Here is an 8407-nt window from a genome sequence, read left to right as displayed (position 1 = left end):
AGTGTAAACTCTTTCAAGCAATGCTCTACATAACGCCTTGCATTTTACCAGCGTGTTCTCTGTACGGTCTCCCCTTGGGTCAATTACTTCCCATACTTTTCCCTCTACTTAAGTCTGCCAAACATACTAGGCAACATATTTCTTACTCCAAGACACTACTTGCCATATACTCTTCTGTCTCAATTGCCTGATAATCTTCATCAGCCTTCAAAACTAATGTTCTTCAGAACTTACATCTAAAGTTATCTCTTCTCATAAATCCTTTCTCAAGATCTGTAAGGTAGAATTAATCACTCACAATCTTCAGAATCCACTACAATTCATATGCTTCCACATACTCATTTTTATAGATGACTGTTACTGGTTTGCATGACACCTTCCTAGACACGAACTCCTCAGGGACAGGGACTATGCCATGTTTATCATCACTTTCACAGTATATAGCAATGTATCACAGGATTTTGTATCCACTTAAATGTCACTTAAGGAAGATTTTTCTGAATCCCCATACTGTGTTAATGCTTCAAAAGAAACTGCAGCATTGTCTATTCTTTTTTTATAGGAATTCAAGGAAATTATGTAACTATGAATTAATATCTGACTAGAAGAGGTCAGAAATCATGTCTACTGCTTATTCATAAATATACCTATTTACAGAGCTCATTACAATGTCTCACAGGGAAAACATGAATGAAGGTATGAATATATGTGACAGCATTGATAGATTCTGACATTTGGATTTGAGCATGCCCTAGGTATTTTTTTTTTTTTTTAAGTTGTAGATGGACACAATATTTATTTATGTGGTGCTGAGTATCGAACCCAGTGACTCACCCATATGAAAAAAGTGCTCTACCACTGAGCTACAACCCCAACCCTCCCCAGATATTCTTAATACTACCACATATACCTTGTGATATTGCCCATTGCAGCCTGTCCTGATCTTTAAAATCTTTGGTGGCTTAATGACCAGCATGTTATGAAATAAGAGCCGCCTTAATATTTTTCAGAGCTAACATACTCAATGGAGCTTAGATCAGATTTAAAGTAAGTACCATGTTTCCATATCAAGCACACATGTTCCCAGTGTTTAACCTACTTCAAGGCACTTAATGGAAGGTCCTCAGCAACTCCTGTTACTCAGAAAAAAGTAGAGTACTTTGCCTATCTACATGCCTTACTGCCAGTGGGACCAGAGACTCAAAGAAACCTCAAATTGTCTAAGAGTTTCAAGGGCTTTGGTTACTTATATATCCAGAAATTATCTAAGCCAACAGTTTATTTCCCCCATGTTACTCTAGCTTTAGAGATAGGGTAAGAGTTGGGTAAGGGGAAGTAGAGATGCTGGTTTGAGACATCTAATGGTGTCGACTTCAATAAATACAGAAGTATTTGGAACATTACACTGAGACTTCGTTACTCCTAACTTCAAGGTACATATTTCTTTTTATTTTTTACCTGACCTAAAAATAGGTTTAATAGCAAGACTGCGTGAACGGACAATAGCTAGAGTGAAAGCCAAGGAGAACGGAAGCAACTCTCTGAAGAATCAATGCTACTTTGCACTCCACTTCATCTCAAGGAGTCAGCCTGACTTCAGGTCCTTAGGTTTGTATTTCCAGATCCAGTACTGCTAAATTTGCAGGGTAATTTTACACTCAGGTGCACATGTTCCTCTTCAAGAAGAAACAAATACAAACTCTCTCCAATCAAAAGGCAACATTGACAGGTAGACATGTTTGTCTAGTATCCACTTTAGACTGTTGCAGGGCTTTCTGTGAAGGATTACTCTCAAAACACTTGAAGCCTGTACCTAATGAGGCTTCATCAATCTCCTGATGAGGTGGCCCTTCATGATTTCTGCCGAAAGTACTAATAAGCGTAGGCTCTTCAGGATTCAGAATTCATGCTTCTTCTTTTATCCACATTCTCTTTATCTTCCTAATGGTGTCAGAAAGCATTCAACAATATTTTCTAGTGAATAAGACACTTCCTGGTTTTATGTTTGGCACTGTGGAAATCTCTCTGAATAATACTTTCAAACCAATGAGACATCATTTATTAAGTTGTTGTTTCTATAATGAATAACCTCTGTCTGAGCTATGAAAACAGTCCAAAGAGAGTTTGAGAAAAAGGGTGAAAAGCATTAAACACAGGGTTTGTGATGCAGTGCTTATTAAAATACACCAAATCCTGCCTAAAATCCAACAATATTTCCATGGAAGAAATGCAAGAAAAAGTTACAATCATTATCTCTAAGTAGTATAGGGTACAAGTGATTTTTATTTCCTCCTTTTTACTTGTTGTTTTTTCTGATTTTTTTATAGCGAGCTTGCCTTTTACTGGTATAGGGAGAAAGGCTATTTTAATTCAACATGAGGGCAATAAGATTTCCATGGCAAATACAATGTAACGCAATTTGCTCCAAACTGTCCAATGGATTAATTTAGTCCAATATTTAGCTGTGGAATCCATCTTATGCACCGAAGTGCTTCCAAGTTAATGTTTCATTAGATTTCCACCCTGGGAAATGAAATTGCATTTAACATTCTTTTTTCTATCTTCCAATTCTGGGGAAGATCTTTTGTTTTAAAAGTTATTGTGGTAAAATCCTTTCTCTGCTTCTATGTGATTCATTTAACACCATGTGGGAGGCTAAAAGGAGATTGAGACGCAATAATACTTTTAAAAAATCAAACTGGTAATAATTAAAATTATTATTAGAGAAACAGCATGTTTGTGACTTGTCATATGTGTCATGTTTTTGACCCCGAGCCCTTAACTCAGTTCAGACATCCTAAGTTACTGATCTGACAGCACAGCAGGCTATGTCCCTCATTCTCTTTTGGTCCATTTGCTACCCACTCCCACTCTTGTCACTGATCCTTCCCTCTTGTCACCATATTCCATTTATAATCTTGGAACCTCTAAGATATTTACTTGTATTTTCTTCTGTGGTTTAAATAGCATTGTCCAATAAAAATATAATGCAAGCTAATATAAACATTTAAAATTTTTCAGAAGTCACATTGGAAAAACAAAAAGAGCAAAACATAGTGGTATGTCTGCCATCCCAGCTACTTAGGGGGCTGAAGGAGGTCCATATCAGCCTATGAGCTTGAGACCAACCCAGGTCTCATACCTCTATCTTGAAATGGAGGAGGGAGGAAGGTAACATCAATTCTAATAACACATTTTAACCCAAATACCTAAACTGAGACCATTTCAATGTGTAATCTGTATTAAATTGATAATCTATTGTATTTATTTTAGTACTAAATCTTTAACAATTGTTTTGTATTTTTTTTCATACTTTCAACCCATCTCAATTTGATATCTATGGTTGAAAATATGTGATCTGCAATTTAGATATCATAAAAAGTACAGATAAAACAATAAATCTAAAGTTGTTCCATAATTAAAGGACTTCAAATCACTGAATTCAGCATGTGCTTTTAAACCTAAATTTACCTTTTAGGGGGTGTAACTCAGTGGTAGAGCACTTGCCTCACATGTGTGAGACCCTGGATTCAATCCATAACACCGCACACAAAGTTTAAATTTATAATTTTTAAAATTAAACATTAATATACTGAAATTTTTAAGTAAAATATTATAGCTACATTTCAAGTGCTCATTAGCCACTTGTAGCTGGTGGCTTACTGCATTGGAAACCAGAAGTTTAAAATCTTCAAACAGTTTTGGTTTCAGACTTTCAAATGTTAGATATACCCCACACACACCAGGTCCTTAAAGATTAACCCACAAACTCAAGTCCGAGAGTGGCCCTAAAAGACAGATATCTTCTGCTCCTGCACAGGCCATATTCAGAGAATTCCCTCTGCAATACACAACCAGGAAGGAAAGGAAAGGAAAGGGAAAGAAAGAAAAAAGAAAACATTTCAGAAGACATCTCCTTCTAATAATGACTTCTGATGTATGACAGCTCCATTCCTGAAAAATGCATAGTATTTTAAAAATATAAATGGAAGACAAATCTTAGTCAATGCAATTGAAAGCATAAATGACTCACTTTGAAAGATCTATGCACTACTAGGTAATAAAGATTTATTTATTAATTTATCAATCCAAAGCCAGTTCATTGCAGTACCCCAAAGTAATAAATCCTGAGAGTTACCTATTGTGTTTGCTTGTGATCACCTTTGGGGCTTTTCCCCTCTTTTATTGATCCCTTTGCTAAAAGAATGTATACCTTTAGAAAGAAAGGTGTTTTGTATGATCTTTCTGGAAAGTATGAGGAGGCATTGGGTTTGTTTGTTTGTTTGTTTGTTTTGCAGTGACAGACGAGAAGGGTTTGGACAAAGATTCTTGTATAACTGATTTGTATTGATTTCTGCTTTTAAAATTCTTCAGTGGGAAAATAAATTTTCCATAAACTTTCAGACTATATGGGGGGGCATTTTACTTTGTACTAACAATATGTCTATCAATATGGTCACAGGAATCATAGGTGGAACACAGTCTTCATATTGAAAACAGTCAACAAATATTTTGTGTTTTAGTTTTTGCAATGTTATCTTTACATACACACATATGTAATTCACATTTATATGTAATTGTAACCTATTTGTGCCCTTTTAAATGCATAATATATTTTGAATTAAATGGTTTATATATAGCCATTTATATACAGCCTAAAACACACAAGTTTTATGATCAGAATGTGAGTCATTTTATATTGTTCTGAGGAGGTCAGGATTCTTTGCTCAGAATGTAAGTTCCTTATCAGTGGTTTATTTTATGAATCAAATAAAACTGTACAATCTTAAAAATATGCAAGTCACAAATGCAAATCACATATATGATTTAAATTTTTTCACCTCCATATTTTAAAAGTTAAAAAAGAGGTTAAATTGATACCTTATTAAACTTTTATGTTCAGATGAGATTACCTTATTTTAATCAAGAGTTTGAAATCTAGTGTGTATTTTACATTCACAGCACATTTCAGTTCAGATGAGCCACATTTCCAGTATTGAGTAGGGACACATGAATGACTCAACTGCCATGTTGGATGACAGACAGAAACAACACTCACAGGGAATCTTTGGTATATTTTACAGAATATATGTTATTTTGTCAAGCAAATTGGAACACAGGGCCAAATCAAAATTATTTTCAACAGCCTCTTAAATATTAATTGTATATATTTTCTTAAACAAAATTAAAAGAAATCTACATTTCTTTTCTGAAAACAGTATCACCTGGTCTACAGAACTGCAGCACTTTCATATTCTTTCCTATTTGTGCTATCAGCATATTTTCAGGTCAGGCTCCCTAGATCCATATATTACCAACAGTTAAATATCCTTCATCATAGCTTAGTCTTAACTTGAAATTAGCTCACATAATTGCCTGTCAGTGGAAGGTGTCATTGGTTTCTTTTTTTAAAATTTTTTAAACCTAACATCTTCAGAGCTCCCTTAGAAAACTGAATGAAATATCAGAACAACAGTCTGAGTGAAAAATACTCATTTCTATCTCACCCTTTCTTCTCTTCAAAGGTATGATTTTTTCCCCAGTGTTGAAAAATCTGCAGCATTCATCTCTGTGACTTCAAGAATAACCTTATTTTATAGCATAGTTCAGTAAGACACTGGATATACTTGCAGTCATATTTACAAAAAGATTATATCCACAAGCTATTACATTGTCATACACTGGTGCACTTGTCTGCCTATGTGATATTTCTCTCCATGTTCAATGGTGCATATCAAGTTAACAACCACAGTTTATTATCTAATGCATTGTGTGATTAATGGGATAGTTCATATTTTAATCAGTCATAGATTTCTTCTCAATGAGTCTTCTTGCCTTAAGCATAATATAGTCATAGAGTCTTAACTTTTTACAATAGTTTCTCACCTATTTTTCTTTCTATTTATTTTTAACAAAAGAGAGTTCATGTGAATACTGTTAATCGATCTAATAAATCATTCCATGATACCCCTGTATTTTAAAAGATCTATTTGTTTAGCTCTTCAAGAGTGCTTTGAATTTGGAATTAGCAATAATAATTATAAAAATAATAATTATGCTTGATTGCTTGCTTTCCAGTAATTCAAAAGGTATTTCCCTTTTCTTCCTACCACCAGAGAATATTTTTCTACTTCATTTTACCTATTACAATTTTACCTTATGTTAGTTGATTTTACAGCCATTTTATCTCCTGCTTGGTTATAAGCAACTTAATTAAAAGGGATGATGTCATATTCATTTTCATATTTTATAAAGACTAATAAAGTAACCCACATACAGTAGATGTTTCATAAAAATATGTGGACTTTAACTATGAGTCACTGTAAAATTGTGACCACATTATTAGTCTAACAAATGAGTTTACCAGTTAAACCAAGAGTCATAATAATTCTACAAGCGATTTTATGTTTCCCTATAGTAGGGTTATGCTATGGTTACTGGGTTCTAGATATCATACACATTAGCTGCAGTACTTTATAAAAGAATTGAATGATATGTTATAGGTACCATGAATAGCCCCACTGCATAAATAATACAACTAAGGTTCTCAAAGGAAAGCACCTAAGGACAGAATCATGAGTCAGGTTCAAACATACATGTGTCTGATGTCCTTAACTACTGAGCAAGGGTATCTCCCAAGGACCTTGGTCATGTGAATCTTAGATGAAAAGACTGTGAAGTAGCAGTATTCTCAATTCTGGTGACAATTCCACTAAATGACATGCATTAGACAAATATGAGGTAGAATACATTATTCATAAGAATAAAAGTGTTCATACCAAATCACTGAAATTTTATATTCAGCAGTAACTTTACTGTCAGCAGTAATCTTATTTCTGATATTTGGTAATATCATCATTATTTTTCCTAAGTAGCCTTTATATCCCTTCTGTGAAACATCCTAATTTTCTTTGGGGTTTTGAGTCATTTCTTTCTTTCCAGATTCTGACATATTTGCTTTCAACTAAAAGAATTTCTGATCTTTGAGAATGTGTTTAAGTTTGTTGGGCTTTACCTATAGTCAAATTTGAAGAGGCCACTATTGATTTTTAAACTCGACAAGACAATTGAATTTTCTCACTGACCAGAGGCCATTAAGAGTTTATTTGATTACAGTTACTTGGATTCATTTTTGCTCTGAGTTGAAAGATCATTTAAAATCAACCTGCTACAACATCTCTTGAAACATGTTCTTAAGGTACAGCAAACCAACTAAATAAAGCAAATACACACACACACACACACACACACATACACACACACAAATTCTCCTATAGTTTCCTTTCTACTTATTTCTCAAACTTGCCTAAGAAATTGTAATATGCCCTCCTATATTTATTGAGGGAGGTGTGCGCGCACGTGTGTGTGTGTGTGTGTGTGTGTGTGTGTGTGTATGTAAAATTTGCATTGCCTGAGCACTAGACAATCCATACCACAAAAGCAGTGTCAGAATATAGACTAAAAGTTAAGGATCATAGCAAAAGTGTTTCTTATATTATATAGTAATGTGTTGTCTTCATATTACAAGCTCCACTGGTTTGTTCTAGGGCTCCTAAAAGCATGATTCTTTTAAATGCCTCCATCTGGAGAAGAAGGAAAATTAGAACATCCATTTTCCACATCCATTTTCTGCTTTGTCTCTCTGCATCCCTTGCCAGTTCCAAATTGAGCAATGAACTTGCATTCTGTGTTCAGAGGTTTTTAGTTCTCAAGTACCCTGATTTCTTTTCCTCAATGTAGAGTTGGGAATTGAATTTGGAAACATGTTGGCAGTTCTCTGGTGTAATCTGCTCCCACAAACAGAATGGACAAGTGGTTGGGGCTGAACAAGTGTGTCCAAGTAAGCATCAAGTGATTTGCCTGCCAAAGTTCAAAATTTCTGTCAAATGGGGCTCATACCAATTATTACTCACCCTCTTGATTAGGCCAACAAAGGAAGAAAGAAAAAGAAATGTGTGTGATTTGTGTTTTTGGTTAGAAAATCAGATATTTCCCCTTAAGTAATAGAGTCTTTTGCATGCAATATGGATGAGAAATGCAGGATGAAGGTCCAGGGAAATACTAGCGCTTCCTGAGAACAATTATTTTACCAAAAATGTCATTGTGTGCTCAGAAGTCTTGCGGCTCAGTCCATGAATTAGTCCAGCCCCATAATTCACTTATTTCCTATCTAATGCAAAGTGATCTCAATTTGACTGCATTGCTAAGCACTTGAGAAGCTCTAATTATTTCCTGTACATTCAGTTTTCCTTTCCCATGTTCATCCTTTAATCAGACCTATCAGCAACTTATCAGCATGTTTAATGATAAATAATTCATTACAGAAATTTACTTCATATATATTCACCTCAGCCCTCTGCTGGAATGTGTTCTGTTCCACTGACCCTCACATGCACTACCTTGAAAC

The sequence above is a fragment of the Sciurus vulgaris genome, assembly GCF_902686455.1.
Source record: "Sciurus vulgaris genome assembly, chromosome: 15".
Classification (NCBI taxonomy): Eukaryota; Metazoa; Chordata; class Mammalia; order Rodentia; family Sciuridae; genus Sciurus; species Sciurus vulgaris.
Note: the sequence above shows the minus strand (reverse complement) of the source record.